The 17,884-nt window shown below is 47.0% G+C and overlaps 2 long non-coding RNA genes across 2 annotated transcripts in view; both read right to left on the bottom strand.

The window, feature by feature from the left end:
- The window catches only part of LOC138850605 (uncharacterized), a 132,381-nt gene that overhangs the window by 23,843 nt on the left and 90,654 nt on the right, over positions 1-17,884 (bottom strand). The window lies entirely within an intron of this gene.
- On the bottom strand, positions 11,314-16,633 carry LOC149125620 (uncharacterized). The gene is made up of 2 exons (XR_016237185.1): positions 15,450-16,633; positions 11,314-13,238 (listed from the first exon to the last, which is right to left on the bottom strand). It is a non-coding gene; the product is annotated as an uncharacterized LOC149125620 (long non-coding RNA).

Below are 17,884 nucleotides of genomic sequence, written 5' to 3'. Positions count from 1 at the left end.
AGACCCTGGAAGTACACATCTACAGTCAGTCAGCTTTGATAAGATGGAAAAAGGACAATTTGTTTTCAGTAAGTGAAGGGAAAACTGGACATCTACATGCAGAAGAATGAACCTACACCTTCCCGTGCCCCATTCGCAGCATATACAAAAATCAGTTCCAATGGCTTTAAGATATAAATGTAAGAAAGACCTGAAATTTTGAAACTAGTGGAAGAAAACATAGAGGAAATATTTTGGGTCATCAGAATGGGAAAGGATTTGGGGGGGTCATACCCTCAAAGCACAAGAAACAAAAGTGGATATAGATAAATGTGACTTTAGCAAACCAAACGCCTCTGCCTGGCAAAGGAAACAATCCAAGAAGGAAGAGACAATCGACAGAAAGGAAGAAAATGTTGGCAAGTTATACAACTGACAAAGGACTAATATCCAGAATAGAACCTCAATTTAAAAACAAACAAGCAAACAAACTATGGGGCCAGCACTGCGGCATAGCAGGTAAAGCACCACCTGCAGTACTGACTTCCAATCCAGCTCCCTGCTGTGGCCTGGGAAAGCAGTGGAGGATGGCCCAAGTCCTTGGACCCCTGCACCCACGTGGGAGACCCGGAAGAAGCTCCTGGTTCCTGGCTTCAGATAGGCGCAGCTCCAGCCACTGCAGCCATCTGGCGAGTGAACCAGTGGATGGAAGATCTCTCTATTCTCTTCCCTTCCCTCTCTCTCTCTACCTCTCTCTCTCTCTCTCTCTCCCTCTCTCTCTCTCCCCCTCTCTTTCTCTCTCTTTCTCTGCCTCTCCTTCTCTCTGTGTAATTCTGAATTTCAAATAAATAAATAAATAAATCTTTTTTTCTTCATAAAAAATTTTATTTAACATTGAGTTTTTGTTTTTTTTTTAACTTTTATTTAATGAATATAAATTTCCAAAGTATGGCTTATGGATTACAATGGCTTCCCCCCCATAACGTCCCTCCCACCCGCAACCCTCCCCTTTCCCACTCCCTCTCCCCTTCCATTCACATCAAGATTTATTTTCGATTCTCTTTATATACAGAAGATCAGTTTAGCATACATTAAGTAAAGATTTCAACAGTTTGCTCCCACACAGAAACATAAAGTGAAAAATAATACATGATTTTTTAAATGATGATGAAATCAGATCAGACCAATTGTCATGTTTAATCCCAACGAGAGTCAAGTTGGGAATTGATAATTTCTTTTTTTTTTTTTTACAGAAGATCAGTTTAGTATACATTAAGTAAAGATTTCAACAGTTTGCACCCCCCATAGAAACACAAAGTGAAATATACTGTTTGAGTACTCGTTATAGCATTAAGACTCAATGTACAGCACATTAAGGACAGAGATCCTACATGAGGAGTAAGTGCACAGTGACTCCCGTTGTTGACTTTACAAATTGACACTCCTGTTTATGGCATCAGTAATCTCCCTCTGCACCAGTCATGAGTTTCCAAGGCTATGGAAGCCCCTTGAGTTCTCCATCTCTTATCTTGTTTAGACAAGGTCATAGTCAAAGTGGAAGTTCTCTCCTCCCTTCAGAGAAAGGTACCTCCTTCTTTGAAGACCTGTTCTTTCCACTGGGATCTCACTCACAGAGATCTTTCATTTAGGTTTTGTTTTTTTTTTTGTTTGTTTGTTTGTTTGTTTTTTATAAATCTTTTTTTTAAAAGACACCATTTAGAACACCTGCACACCTGCATCCCATATCAGAGTGCCTGGGTTGGAGCCCTGGCTCCGCATCTGGTTCCAGCTTTCTGCAGCTGCACACCCTGGGAGGCAGCAGGTGATGGCTCCAGCAGTTGGGTTCCTGCCACTCACGTGGGAGACCCACACTGAGTTCCAGCCCCTGGCTTTGGAATGTCACAGCCTCAGCTGCTGCAGGCATTTGGAGATTGAACTAGCAGATGGAAGATTTCTCTCTATTTTTCTGTCTCTGTATCTTTGACTTTAGAATAAGTAAATAAATAAATATGTTTTTTAAAATGAGTTGTGTTGGTCACTGGTACTTAAGGACTTTTCAGAGGATTTTCCTACCAATCTCAATAGCATCTATCAATTTATAATAACTTAAATGCTTTCAAACTTACAAAAGGATAGTATGCTCGTTGTTTTACTTAATCATCCCTATCTCCTTCTGAATTATTACTGAAAAAGTCAGATGTGAACAGGAAGGGTGTTTGGTGCAGGAGGTAAGACTCTACTTGGGACACCAAATTCCATATTGAAGTGCTTAGGTTTTAAGCACCTCTAGTTCTGGATTGCTTCTAACACACACCCTGGGAGGCAGCAGGTAATGGCTCAAGAACATGAGTTCCTGCCACCCACGTGGGAGACCTGGATTGAGTTCCAGGCTCCTGCTTTCTAGCTGGCCCAACCCCAGATGTTGCAGGCATTTGGGGACTGAGCCAACAGATCTAAGATTCCGTGTCTTTCTCCTCTCTCTTTTTCTCTTTCTGTCTCTTTGCCTTTCAAATAAAATTTTTTTAAAATAAGATTATTAAAGAAAAATTTAGGTGCAAAGACAGGTGTTTATTTAATGTTGAAATTCAAAGCCAAGTGCTCTTTCTCCAAATTCCTACCTATTTTCTTTCCTCCCTTAGCGATTATAGTTCTATTTGAATTAGTTTCATTTTCAAGATATTTTCAACATCTTTTAAAAATCTCTAGGGGCCAGCACTGTGGCATAGCAGGTAAAGCTGCCCACCTGCAGTGCAGGCATCTCATATGGGCACTGATTCAACTCCTGGCTGCTCCACTTCCAATCCAGCTCTCTGCTATGGCCTGAGAAAGCAGTACAAGATGGGCCAAGTCCTTGGGCCCCTGCATCCATGTGGGAGATCTGGAGGAAGCTCCTGGCTCCTGGGTTTGGATTGGCACAGCTCTGGCCATTGTGGCCATCTGGAGAGTGAACCAGCAGATGGAAGACCTCTCTCTGCCTCTGCCTCTCTGTAACTCTTTCAAATAAATAAAGTAAATCTTTAAAAAAGAATCTATAAACATATGAGTATTAAGTTAACTGAAAATAGTTCTTTGTAAAAAATAAGAATGGGAATAGGAGGGGGCGGAGGAAGAAGGGTGGGAGTGCAGGCTGGAGGGAAGGCAGGATTGGAAGAATCACTGTGTCACTGAATTTGTACAAGTGAAATGCATGAAGTTTGTATTCTTTAAGTAAAATTTTTAAAATAAAAAATAAAAAAAGAAACTTTAAGCGTATGGCTGGAACACAATTTTTTTTTCAATTGAAGGTTTAATTAATTACATTCTAGACCTGGTCCCAGGGTAAGAATTTAAAACACACGCAATGCTAAGGAGCACCCAGCTGTGTAGAGTCCACATGAAAACAAGGCACTGTACCACACTCAGATGGTGGGGACATCAGACAGGAGGACAAACCCACCCAAGAGACAGGAAGGTTTATGAGACAAGAAGGTTGTGGGTGGGGCTCGGACCAGGCTTCTCCCCCTTCTTCCTGCCTGCTCTGTTGAGGTTCTCAGCACATGGGCTCAGACGCCCTCCAAGGCTTCCAAAACTGCTGACAGTTTGTGCATTTTTGGAAAAATTAGCAAGCCCAGGATCTGCTAACACAGCACTTGTGAAGTTTCTACTTTTCCTTCCTTCTCTCTCTCTCCTTTTTTCTTTCTTTCCTTCCTTCCTTCCTCCCTTCCTCCCTCCCTCCCTTTCTTCCTTCTTTCTACCAGTCTGGGCCTCTCCCTCTTAATAATTTAAAATTCAGGTGATAGAAGTCAGCACTGTGACGCCACAGGTTGAGCCACTACCTTGGACACCAGCATCTCATATCAGAGTGCCAGCTAAGTCCAGGTTATTCCACTTCCAATCCAGCTTCCTGCTAGTACACCTGGGAAGGCAGCAGACAATGGCCCTTGTTGTTGAGCTCCTGCCACCCACATGGGAGACCTGGATGGAGTTCCTGGCTCCTGACTTAGCCCGGCCCTAACTGCTGTTAGCACTTGGGAAGTGAAGCAGCACCGATAAAAGATAACATCCTCTCTCTCCGTAGTTATGCCTTTCAAGTATATGAAAATAAATATTTTAACAAACAAATACTTTTTTAAAACTTATTGCTTGAGGCCTGGCACTGTGGTGTAGTAGGCTAATCTTCCTCCTGCAGCACCAGCATCCCATATGGGCACCAGTTTAAGTCCCAGCTGCTCCACTTCCAGCCCAGATCCCTGCTAATGGCCTGGGAAAGCAGTGGAGGATGGCCCAAGTGCATATACGTCTGCACCCACGTGGGAGACCTGAAAGAAGTTCCTGGCTCCTGGTTTCCATTTGGGGAGTGAACCAGCAGATGGAAGACCTCTCTGTCTGTAACTCTGCCTCTCAAATAAATAAATATTTTTAAATATATATACACACTTTTACTTATCTAAGAGATTTTGATAAGATTTCTATTACTCAGCTAGAACTGCTGACCAATTGCTTTTGCTTGCATCAAGTGGATCATTCTCACCTCTCAGTATGAAACGATATCACAGTTCTTTTGTGTTTTTTTTTTTTTTTTTTTTTTTTTGACAGGCAGAGTGGACAGTGAGAGAGAGAGACAGAGAGAAAGGTCTTCCTTTGCCGTTGGTTCATCCTCCAATGGCCGCCGCGGCCGGCGCACTGCGGCCAGCGCACCGCGCTGATCCGATGGCAGGAGCCAGGAGCCAGGTGCTTTTCCTGGTCTCCCATGGGGTGCAGGGCCCAAGCACCTGGGCCATCCTCCACTGCACTCCCTGGCCACAGCAGAGAGCTGGCCTGGAAGAGGGGCAACCGCGACAGAATCCAGCGCCCCAACCGGGACTAGAACCCGGTGCGCCAGCGCCGCTAGGCGGAGGATTAGCCTAGTGAGCCGCGGCGCCGGCCCACAGTTCTTTTGATTTCGAGTGATGAAAATTCAATTTGAATTAGCTTAAGCAAGAGGGAATGTATTGGCTCCAATCACTGCGAATGTGAAGGGTTGCCCTCACTTCAGAGGAGCTAACTGTTGCCAGAAGTTTGCTTCCCTCTGTATGTTGACAGCATGTGCCAGATAGCTTCTTCCATGGGTGCCCACGTTAGGATCAAGGGCAGCTTCAGGCGTATGTGGTCCTTTCAGCTTAAGGAACAAAAACAAGAGAAAACAAAGCAAACCTCCTCTTCTTCCTAATATCTGTAAGCCCTAGAGAAACAAGACTTAGGGCACGGTGGTTAGGAGCTCACTTGGGATGGCCACGTCCTAGATCAAAGTGCAGTTAAGTCCTGGCTTCTTTGCTTCAAAACCAGCTTCCTGCTAATGCATTCTGGGAAGCAGCAGGCGATGGCTCAAGTATTCAGGTCCCTGTCAGCCATGTTGGAGAACTAGACTGAGTTACTGGCTCCTGGTTTCAGCATGTTCTAGCCCTGACTGTTGAGAGCTCTCAGGTAGTGAACCAGTAGATGAGAGATCTGTGTATGTGTGTGTGTGTGTGTGTGTGTGTCTTTCAATTAAATAAAATAAATTTAAAACCTGTTATAATAAAAGGAAGAGCCTTACTAGTGTGGCACTGAGGTCCTATCAATAAGACCACATGGCTGGAGGAGGAGTGATTTTCCAAAAGCAAATCAGGATTTTTTTGTCTGACAAAAGCATGGTAGAGTGAGCAGGTAGAAACAATAGCTGCCCACAGACAGCTTGAGTTGAGTTGCCTGAAAACAAAGACTTCAGCTTGGTCTTCAAGAAGGCTATTAAAATACACATCGATTTCATGAAACCACATGAAAAATGTTTCAGAAAGGAATAGGAGTGGGCCATTCTTGACCCAGGCTTCTGCTCCTTGCTAGCTAACTCCACATGTGGTGAACATCTGCCAGAAAGTCAGCTGAGCTGTCCTCTTCCTTCTGCGTTTTGCATCCTAAGCAGTAGAGTATGTGCATAGTTACATGGAGAAAGAGAAAATGACCTTTCCATATTGAAAACGCAAATCAGACCACTAGTAAATAACAGTCCTGCACAGTCACATGAGAAAGTAACAAAGGATACATCTTCTCTACATTAAGAAAGCAAATCAGGCAATTAATATATAATAGCCCGAGTTCTTCATAAAATTTTGCCAGTTTCAAAATAAGAACAATTTCTGCAATCAATTTCCCTGATACTTAAAAGAAGAGGACAACATTAGAATTATTTGCATTAGCAAATTACTATTGTTGGCTGAGACTGTTTTTTCTAACTGAAACAATCGTATTTTTAAAGAAAAACATGCTGTTTTGAAAATGAAAAAAAAATTCAGAAAGGAAAACTATCTATTTTGTCGAGTCCATTGCTGAAAAAGACTTGTAAACTCCTGGTTCACTCGCCAGCGTTAGGCATTGTGTGAGTAGAATACCGATGCTTCTCAGATTAGAAGGTTCCTGCTGAGACTCACTCACTCTGCAGGTGAGATCTCGGCTTTCATTTTGGCCTTGTTCCAAACTCAGGAGCGAGGGAGGGCAAGCTTGCGCTCAGGCTCAGGGAGGGCAAAAAGGAAAATACTTACATAAGCTCCATAAAACACCTTTTCTAAAACCCAAAAGAAATCCACATGGAAAGAATATAGAAGTTCATATGTATTTATGTTTATAAATAAGTATATATAGTAAGATACCCCAGAAACTAGCACATAGGATTACACTCCGAATAGGGCATAGTCAGAGAATGTGAGAAAGAAGTTAGAAAAAAGAAAAAAAAAGTCGCCCATTCCAATGGAAACACAAAAACAAATTAGAGGAGCCATCTGAAGATAGCTTTCCAAGAGTGACACACCCAAAATTTGAAACCTTAATCACTGACAACACTAGGATGTCTTCGTAAATCACCAGGATATTGCATAAGCATCTCATCTGGAAGGCATCAAGTCCAAACATTAGCCAATTAATTAATATGTCATCGATTTGCAATCCTAGAGATGAAATAGTACAATGATGGGGGCTTTTGTCTCTATAGTGAGTTGAACACATGCCAGTGCATCTCTAAAACCCTGTTGAACGAAAATGGACTTTGTAGATATGATTGAGGACAGTAGCTAAGAATAATCACCTTATGGAATTTAACTTTTTCTGTAATACCTTCAAAATATTGACTAAGTTCTATCCTGAGAACTTCAGTATCTTACATATATCACTCCTATTTAACTAAGCAGAATGTAAATGTAGCAACATTGTCCTTTAGCAACGACATCCAAATAAAGATGTGAGGCAGACTAGGCAATTTATTTAGTCAATATAATTAAGACATATTATTCTGCTGTAGATTACTTATCAATTTATTTTTTAATGATTTATTTATTTATTTGAAAGGCAGAGTTACAAAGAGAAGGAAGAGACATGGAGAAAGATCTTCCATTGTGGGTTCACTCCCCAAATAGCCATAATAGCAATGGCAGGGGCCAGGCCAAAGTCAGGAACCAGGAGCTTCTTCCAGGTCTCCTACATGGGTGCAGGGGCCCAAGCACTTGGGCCATCTCCCATTGCTTTCCCAGGCAATTAACAGGAAGCTAGACTGGAAGTGAAGCAGCTGGGACTCAAACAAGTGCCCATTGGGATGTATCACAGGCAGAGGTTTAACATGCACCACAGTGCCAGACCCCTAAATTATTTAATGGCACGTCTGTGCTTGCATGATCAAATTCTTTCCTAAACATCCTAATTTTACAATAAACTCATTCTTTCACTTTTGCTCTTGGGTTTGGATTGCGGTCTGTTGCAGTCTTATCTTTTCACTTCCACTTTTCTGAACGGTTGCCTCATAGTCCAGACTTTGCCTAGCATGGAGCCACTTGAACACCAGGTGTTCAGAAACTATTCCTTTAAATGAATGACTAAACGTCCTGAAAAGTTGCAAAGAAGAAGATACTGTTCCCAACACATATTTTTAGCCAACGTTTACAGTGCCGCCAACCCCAATCTTATTGTGAGAATAGAAGGAAAAAGATTTTTTTTGTTCTTTCACTCGAGCGTTTAGGAAATGATCCTAAGCAGAGAATCACTGTCTGTCTCCTGTGTAAGCTCTCTGTGGGTCACCACCTGCCCTTCTTAGATTACAACAGCAAGTCCCTTTCCTTAGGTCCCCATCTGTCAGGTCAATGGCTCCAAGGGTTAGAAAGAGGGACAACATGGGGCTGGTGTTGAGGCACAGCAGGTTAACTGCCACCTGCGACACCAGCATCCTGTAAGGGCTCCAGTTCAAGTGCCGGCTGCTTCACTTCTGATCCAGCTCCCTGCTAATGTGCCTGGAAAAGCAGCAGCAGATCGCCCACGTGGGAGACATGGACGAAACTTCCGGCTTTGGCCTGGCCCAGCCCTGGTCATTGGGGCCACTTGGGGAATGAACCAACAGAAGATCTCTCTGTCTCTGTCTCCCCCCCATAACTGTGCCTTTCAAATAAATCAATAAATCTTTAAAATAAAAAGGTGGGGGGACAACCTACACCACTCCGTCCTGCCTGCAACCACCATGTTAGGGTGTCTTCAGGAAAGGTGGCTGCACAGGTGATGTTTTGGAGGTGGCAATTAGTCCCTTCCCCTGTTTCCTTCTGGTGACATGAATTAAAGGAATAGGCTGGGGGCTGGCACTGTGGCACAGCGGGTTGAAGCCCTGGTCTGAGGCGCCAGCATCCCATATGGGCGCCAGTTCTAGTCCCAGCTGCTCCACTTCCAATCCAGCTCTCTGTTATGGCCTGAGAAAGCAGTGGAAGATGGCCCAAGTCCTTGGGCCCCTGCACCCATGTGGGAGACCTGAAGGAAGCTCCTGGGTCCTGGCTTCAGATTGGTGCAGCTCCAGCCATTGCAGCCAGTTGGGGAGTGAACCATCGGATGGAAGACCTCTCTCTCTCTATCTGCCTCTCCTCTCTCTCTGTGTAACTCTGACTTTCAAATAAAAATAAATAAAGCTTTAAAAAATAAAGATTTATTTTATTTTATTTTATTTATTTGAAGGAGTTACAGAGGGAAGTAGAGCCAGAGAGAGAGAAAGAGAGAGAGGTCTTCCACCTATTGGTTCACTCCCCAGATGACCGCAATGGCCAGAGCTGAGTTGATCCGAAGCCAGGAGCCAGGAGTTTCTTCCAGGTTTTCCACATGGGTGCAGGGACCCAAGGACTTGGACCATCCTCTTCTGCTTTCCCAGGCCATAGCAGAGAGCTGGATTGGAAGTGGAGCTGCCTGGACTCGAACCAGTGCCCATATGGGATGCCGGCACTGTAGGCTGGGGCTTTAACCTACTGCACCACAGCGCCAGCCCTAAGTGCATTCTTACAATCTCATCATGCTACTCAATTATTTATTTTTTAAAATATTTATTTATTTATTTGAAAATCAGAGTTACACAGAGAGGAGAGGCAGAGAGAAAGAGGTCTTCCATCCAATGGTTCACTCCCCAACTGGCCGCAACGGCCAGAGCTGCACTGATCCGAAGCCAGCACCCAGGAGCTTCTTCCGGGTCTCCCATGTGGGTGCAGGGTCCCAAGGACTTGGGCCATCTTCTACTGCTTTCCCAGACCATAGCAGAGAGCTGGATCGGAAGAGGAGCAGCCAGGACTAGAACCAGTGCCCATATGGGATGCCGGCGCTTCAGGCCAGGGTGTTAACCTGCTGTGCCACAGCACAGGCTCCTCAATTACATTTAAAGTTTAGTAACTCTGGCTTGATCCCCAGTTTCTGCACCAAAATAAAAAAAAAATAGTGACTAATAATATCCAAGTGTAGCAGATACAACATCAAATTCTATTCATGGTTCTGTCACTCACTAGCTAGGTAGCCTTAAGCTCTCTGCAAAAGTTTCCTTTGTAAGACACAGAGGAAAATGTAAGTTTCCAAGGAAACTTCTATAGCTTTAATCCTAAAGTGATCACTTCTGTGATAAATGAGCTAACAGAATGAACTTCCACACTTGTTTTTTTCCCACCATGTAATATCTGGTTATGGCTGGAATTAAAGGTTTTTTTTTTATATTTATTTATTTATTTGAATGGTAGAGTTACAGAGAGAAAGAGAGAGAAAAAGAGAGAGAATCTTCCATCTGCTCATTCACTCCCCAGATGGCTATAACGGCCAGAGCTGTGCCCATCCGAAGCCAGGAGCCAGGAGCTGAGCTTCTCCTGGGTCTCCCACATGGTGTGGGAGCCCAAGAATTTAGGCCATCTTCTGTTGCTTTCCCAGGCCATTAGTAGGGAGCTGGATCAGAAGTAGACCAACCAGGACTCGAACAGGCACTCATAAAGGATGCCAGCTCTGCAGGCCATAGTTTAACCCGCTGTACCCTAAAGCCAATCTCTTCTACACTTTCTTAAATCTAGAAGAAAAAAATGCACTGTAGTATACCATTCACTCCATAAGTGTTCTTAACCTCAGTCTCTGATAGAGACCTAGAGATGACGTTAGTGACGGGTGATTTATTCTTAGAGCGAGGAAAGATGCTCAGTGCCTCACTTAGCGCCCCACCCAGCAGAGCAGCCCCTGAGGCTCCTTTTCGTGACTGAGATCTCTTTGGTCCACCGTACCTGCTCAGCACCTGAACTGCACCTGGTACATGGGAGGCGCTTCTGCACTTGCTCACTGAAGAGGAGGGGGGGGGAGTGGTCCTTCAGGGCGTGCTGTCAGGGCTCCTATTTCACAGGCCCAGTTGCCCAGTTTACAAGTTGTTAACTTGCATTCCCAAGCACTCTCTTCGGTCTCTAAATGTGCGGCTGGAGGTCTACCTCTCTGTAAGACCTGGTGATGCTGCGAAGATCTCCTCCAGTGCTGGTTTCTGCTCCATGACTTGATTGATGTGCATCTGCTGGGACCATCCCAACAATCAGGATCCATGACTTAGCCTCCATAGGCTTAGCACAGCTAATGAACAAAATCATCTTCCAGTTAAAAAAAAAAAACATGGAATTATCTATTTCAATCAAATGTGGCCTTCAGTTTTATTGCCATAGCTTCCTGTTTGGGCACTGGCCTGAAATTATTGTAATTATATACCATTTGAGATGGGCGACCTAAGAGTTCCGTTGTTGTTTTAAGATACATCCTTCTTAAATATTCATCAAGAACACAAGACACCTTGGCTTTCTGTGTTGGCAGCTCCTAATATGTTACCAGTTATTTGTGCTCCTAACACTTAAACAGACCCCGGAAAACGAGATCCATGAGAATGGGGTGAAATTTGGGAAGAACAAGGAAAACAAAGGCAATTAGGATAAGAGGTAAGCACTGGATGTTTTCCTCATACACACTACTAAACATATAAACACAAAAAGAATTCTGACTACCAAAACAACTTACTGACTCAAAATATGAATAGAGACAAAAAGGTAGACACATTGATTTATTTATTCTTGTACCTCCACAAATAGAGAATGCAACATGCATGTAGAGAATTTCTTTAGAGGAAAAGAAATCTGTTCACAGTGGAATGTCTCTGATGTTTATATTAAAATCAATGTAGATACAAATCTCTCCCGGGGCTCAAGACTTCCCTTCTGTCCAAGACAAAGAAGAATCCTCTGATTTAATACTGAGTCTGCTCGTTAATCATTGATGCAGGGTATTAAAAAAATAATAAAGCCCAATATATAATTCAGGATAAAAACTGCTGACTCCTTGTTTACTTAAAATACGGTAGAGTCGAGCATGAACGAGTCACAGAAAATAAATCTGGATGATCAAAATACAAAAGATTAAAAACACACGGTCTGCGTTCGTAAAACTTTCCAAGGGATCGCGCCCAGTTCTGCCAAATCCTTGGAAGTCTCTGTTCGGGCAATGAAAAGAGAAGAACATGAAACATTTTGTGAATTTCTCTGCTTTGTGGATAATTAAACACAAGCCATGAAAAAAACAAATGGACAGATGCACACCATATTTTCTTCATTCCACAAACTTGAGCCATATAGTGGAGACTTAAGTTTTGAAAGAAACATTTGAACTACGTTTGAGTCTCGTTACTGGCTTTTTCCCCCCTTAAATTAATCCTTGTTGGTAGTTTTGCCAAGCCAGTGTCTTGCTTTTTACTTTAAGTGGTCGAGTGTAGTTCTCATCTTCTCCCTTCTTTCTCAGAGGCCACACACTCATTTCAATAACCACTGCCCATGATTCAGATGCGAATGGGCGCAAGGTCTCTCTAGTGGGGTCCACATCATCCTTCACGGAGCTTCTCTTCATTCATAAACTACCATCCAGAGAAATCCTTCTTGGTTGCTATTAATAAAGCAACATCATTTCTCCCAGGGCCTGCAAGAATTTCTCTCCTTCTGCTGGGATGAGAATTAACTCCCGTGAGTGGAACTGGAGAGACAATATCATTGTCCACCTGTGCCAAGAACGAGCATTCTCCAGGAGGGGAAAGGTCCCCCTCAGCATAGAGGTGAACTGCTTTTCAAACCCTACCACGGAGCCACACGGAAGGGACCCATCCTGAGAATCTCAGAACTCATCTGGCAACTCAGTTATCAGTGGTGATCCATGTCTGTTCATCTCATGCATTCCATCCACATAAATGAGACCCCAACAGAACAAGGGCACTGGATATCAGAGATGCCACCAAGAATGAGACACCTACGATCTGGTAGAGGAGGGAACAATGCCAGTACCATATCCAAGTGTAATTTCAACTCCCAAAAGGACCACGGTGAAAGGTATATGAGGCCAGAAGGCTGAAAATAGGGGCATTTGGTGAGGGGACGCTCCCCCCGCCAGTAAAGGGGGAGGGTATATTCCAGAACAAAGGTGCAGTGAGCAGAGATCTGCTGGAACCAGGGATGCTGGGTAAATGTCAGAGAACAAAGTGTCCGGGGTTAGGGGATGAGCTGAAGCTGCAAAGAACGGGTTCTCATTAGATCAGGCAAAGTTTTATGGATTCTGTACGCAAGGAGCAGTGGGAAGACTTGGAAGGGGGAGGAATGCATTTGCATCTGCAGCCCCCCCTGGAGGCAGTGCCAGCAGAGGGGAGGGCAGGGATCTGGCTGCTTCCACCACAGCACTTCAGGAGAATCACAAGGGCGGGCTGGTGCTAGACGACCATCGCAGCAACGGAGCCGAGAAGAGGCAACAAGCACAGGCCAGCGACAGTGAGCGTCATCACCCAAAATCTGGTGACAGACTTCCCCTCACACTGCCCAGTCAAGCCATTGTGTGTCTGCTCAGAGCGCGCCATGGGCCCACAGGTGAGGGTGACGGAAGGCAGGTTTCAGAGGATGCCCAGTCGTGGGGGCTGCGGCTCCAGGCTGCTTTCCCCTCCCCTGCAAAGCAGTAAAGCAGGGCAGGTTGAGTTTTAGGGTCCCCAGGGCCTCTCGTACCCAGCCCACCCAGCTTCTGTCCCAAGCTCCCCGGCCTTTGTTGCCTCGCACTCCTGTCGCCATTGCATCACAAGCCACTCTGAGAACAAATTCTCAAAAAGAAGCCAAGAAAAGGGCTATGAGAACTTCTCCCGGAGAAGAGTTATGTTCTAATGCCTACAGGCAGGACTCCCTAATTCCGGAAGGCAGCCGTCCACAAATGGAGGCCATATTTGGGAAGGCAGAATGGCATCAGTTTCCCCCAGGCGGCCTGATCTTCCCTGTGAGGCACGCCATCCCGTCCTGTGTGTTCCTGTACAGTGTCATGGCGGCAGAACCGGGAACAGCTGGGACCGCAGTGCCTGCAGGGGGACCAGGCAGCAACCGGTCACCCACTCACAGGTCCTCTGCCGCCCCTCGGGTGGGAGTGTACAGGTTCCTGAGCGTAAATGGCACCTGGCCACGACAATACCCAGCTTCTCTCTGCCCTCTCTGCCCTCTGAGCTCTCAGCTCCTCCACCAGCCCCACGCGCCCTCTCGGCTTGAACCCCCCCCCCCAGCACCTCACAAGGAACAAGTGCACACTACACAGCCAGTGACAACAGCCAGGAAGTGACAAACCCAGGAAGTGACAACACCAAACACCCAGAAACCAGTGGCTCATCCTGAACCCCTCCCCTCTGTTGTACCTTCCCGTGGCCACCTCACACTTGATGGCTGAGAACAACAGAATTGTCTACAGCGCAGGGGAGGGGTGACTACAATAATCTCTGACCCAACTTACAACCGAGAGAAGACAGGAGCTCAGAGTCTCCAGAGACAAAGAAGCGACAGGGAGAGGGAACCACCAACTACCCGGATTTGGTCGGTGCACACTAAATTGTGTGTGTTGAAACACGGCCTCGCTTCCCGCACCTGTGTACCGTTACTGTTCATCACAGAAGTGTTAGTATTGAAGGAGATGGAAACGCTAACTAACCTGATTTGGTCAGCACAGCTTGAATACACGCCTCAAATTATCACACAGTATACCATAAATAACTTTTTAAAATAACTTTTAAAAAACCCTCCAGTAACTTGTTGTCACACAGTACTAGAGGCCAGGAGCCCAAAGCCAGGGCGATCACCGGTTCACGCTGATGTGGAGGCACAGGGGAAGACTCTTTCCAGGTCCCGGGAACCCCTGTGGCTGCAGCCCAGCAGGTGCTGCCCCGTCCTCCCAAGCTGTTATCTCTCTCTCTCTCTCTCTCTCTATTTATTTTTTTGACAGGCAGAGTTAGACAGTGAGAGAGAGTGAGAGAGAGTGAGAGAGAGAGAGAGAGAGAGAGGGAGAGAAAGGTCTTCCTTTTCCATTGGTTCACCCCCCAAATGGTGCTACAGCTGGTGCGCTGCGGCCGATCCGCAGGCAGGAGCCAGGTGCTTCCTCCTGGTCTCCCATGTAGGTGCAGGGCCCAAGCTCTTGGGCCCTCCTCCACTGCCTTCCCGGGCCACAGCAGAGAGCTGGACTGGAAGAGGAGCACCGGGACAGGATCCGGTGCCCCAACTGGGACTAGAACCCGGGGTGCCGGCACTGCTGGCAGAGGATTAGCCAAGTGAGCCGTGGCGCCAACCTATTTATTTATTTGAAAGGCAGAGTTGGCTGGCGCCACGGCTCACTAGGCTAATCCTCCGCCTTGCGGCGCCGGCACACCAGGTTCTAGTTCACCCATTGGAGGGTGAACCAACGGCAAAAGGAAGACCTTTCTGTCTGTCTCTCTCACTGTGAAAGAGAGAAAGAGAAAGAAAGGAAGGAAGGAAGGCAGGCAGGCAGAGTTACGGGGGGGCGGGGGGAGACAGAGAGAAAGGTTTTCCATCCTCTAGTTCACTCCTTAAACAACTGCAATGGCTGGGGGCTAGGCCAGTCCAAAACCAGGAGTCAGTCGCTTCTTCTGGGTTTCCCACGTGGGTGCAGGGGCCCAAACATCTGGGCCATCTGCCACTGCTTTCCCAAGCACATTAGCAGGGAGCTGGATGGGAAGTGGAGCAGCTGGGACTCGAACTGGTGGCCCTATGAGGTGTCCGCTACGCCGGCAGCTCCATTCGCTCTTTCACGTAGGGCCTCTTGGGTGGTTTTCTGCACCCAGGGCAAACCCCTCCTCCTCCGTCACCGTTTCCACCCACGTTACTCTCTCCTACCTCTCGGCTCTCTCCTGAGTTGCCGTGTGCTCCAAATTTAACTCAGATGATTCTCATTCATCCTCCAGCTGCACTCTAAGGCAGTCGCTCTCTGTTCCCCACGTCTGTAAACCAATCCCTGCAGGGTCTCGCCAGGCCTGAACACTGGCCAGGCGCTGTTTCTGAGCTGCAGTCCTCCTTAGGTAGCCATGCAGCCTCGGGCACGTTACCTCTCCTGCTGAGTTTCCCTCCTCGTGTGTAGAATAAAGCAGCTGGGCCACGTTACTCACGGAGAAGCTGCTCAGGTGCCAGGGTTTTAGCGAGCTGTCACTTGCCACAAATCCACTGCAGACATGGGTATGGACGGTCAGTTCGTTTTTACAGAAGGAACTTGCTGCGTCCTTCCTGGTTTTAACAGCCAGAAAGCCGAGGTGCGGCAGTAGGGCCAAAGCCGCCCCAAGGTCGGGAGCTAATGAGGATAACGCCCAGGTCTGCAGCTCTCAGGCCCAGGCGACCCCTACCCCTGCGCCGGCGGCGACCCCTTGCACATGCGCAGTTCATCCTCTCAGCCTCTCAAAACCATCATCCCCTCTCACCTTGTACCAACAGCAGGGAGCAGGGATTGCGATCCTCGTTTTACCTGGGAGGGAAATGAGGCTCACAGGGGTTGGCTCGCTTGCCGAAGGCCACATGGCCAGCAAGTGACTAAACCAGGATCGCACCCAATAATTCAGCCTCTGAAGCCTAAACGCGGGTTAACGACAATGCTTAAGGTGCTTGTGTCAGTTTCTGGTTCCAGTCCTGCCTCCTGCACTTCTGATCCAGCTTCCTGCTAACGCACACCTTGGGAGGGAGCAGGTGATGGCTCGAGTCCCGGGGTTCCTATGAGACCTGGATTGAGTTCTGGGCTCCTGGCTTCAGCCTGGCCCAGCCCTGGGCGTGGCGGGCATTTGTGACCCAGTGGAAGGAGGATCTCTCCGTCCCTCTGTATGTATCTCTGTCTCTCTGCCTTTCAGACAATGAAATTTGTTTTTAAAAAGTGAATCCTGGGCCGGCGCTGTGGCTCACTTGGTTAATCCTCTGCCTGTGGTGCGGGCATCCCATATGGGTACCGGGTTCTAGTCCCGGTTGCTCCTCTTCCAGTCCAGCTCTCTGCTGTGGCCCAGGAGGGCAGTGGAGGATGGCCCAAGTCCTTGGGCCCTGCACCCCATGGGAGATCCCAGGAGCACCTGGCTCCTGCCTTTGGATTGGCGCAGCACGCCAGCCATGGCGGCCATTTGGGGGTGAACCAAAGGAGGGAAGACCTTTCTCTCTGTCTGTCTGTCTGTCTCTCTCTCTCACTGTCTAATTCTGCCTGTCAAATAAAAAAAAAAAATTGGGTGATGTCAGATTTTCCAAAAAAAGAAAAAAGAAAAAGAAAAAGAAAAAGTGAACCCTACATTCTTCCTCATATGTCACACAGCAATAGGACAAAGTGCTATTAGTGAGGACTGTTAAAGCACACTTCTGCCGGCAGAAAACACACCCATCTGTCACTTATGGTAAACTTAGAAAACCTAACCACAACAGTTAATGTGTAAGTGAGAGCTTTTACGTGCAGGTGACGCCCCCCCCCCCCCACTTCAGTGTTCTTCCAGATCCATCCAGGATCTGTGTGGTTTCCACTCATGCTCGTGTGAACTGCATGCCGTTTAGGGTGCAAACACACCCTAAAGCACTCAACCATTTAAGAGGCAGAGCTTTCCAGAAACTTCCAGGTGCATGCTGTTCGGTGACCAGGTGCTCGGCTATCGGCTGGGACTGTCTGGGGGCCGAGTGTAGAAGCTGCATAACTGAAACGCTTCTGCCCCCCCTCAGTGTATTCTGCAGCTTGGGTAGGATCCAAAAAGGGATGCGTTTCAGGATGCATCCTACATAAAAAGATTGGAACGCTTTCACGGTTTGTGAGACAGAGAGGCACAGAGGCAAGCAGAGCTCCCACCTCTGTAACGAGCGGGAGTGGGCCAGGTGAAGCCAGGAGCCAACGTCTCCCAGGCTCCCCTGGACGGGAGCTGCCGGGACGCAGCTCTGGGCCGTCCCCTGCTGCCTTCCGAGGTGCACGTTAGTGGGAAGCCGGAGGAGCGGGAGCTGGGAATACAACCCAGGTGCTCCAATAAGGAATGCTGGCAAATGCCCACCCCATTAACTCTTTAAAAGCTAAAAAGAATGTGTACTTTCCGATTATTTAATCAGGACAAGTTTAGAACCAACAGCAAAGTTCCAGGAAGGCCACCCTCCCCTCTTTGAGTGGGGCTGCACAAAGAGCCCATCTGGGCAGGCCCAAGACGTGGGCTGTCGTCTAGCCCTGCTGTCGGCTGCCTTAGGCCAGGCCTGGAGATTCTCAGCCTGTTGGCCCATCTTGTTTGTTTGCCTGTTCTAAAAAGTAAGCAGGGGCAGGCGTTGGGCACAGTGGTGAC

This window comes from Oryctolagus cuniculus, chromosome 7 (genome assembly GCF_051225735.1).
Source record: "Oryctolagus cuniculus isolate XC-2025 breed Fujian yellow rabbit chromosome 7, ASM5122573v1, whole genome shotgun sequence".
In the NCBI taxonomy this organism is placed as follows: Eukaryota; Metazoa; Chordata; class Mammalia; order Lagomorpha; family Leporidae; genus Oryctolagus; species Oryctolagus cuniculus.
Note: the sequence above shows the minus strand (reverse complement) of the source record. Positions and strands in the feature narration are given on the sequence as shown.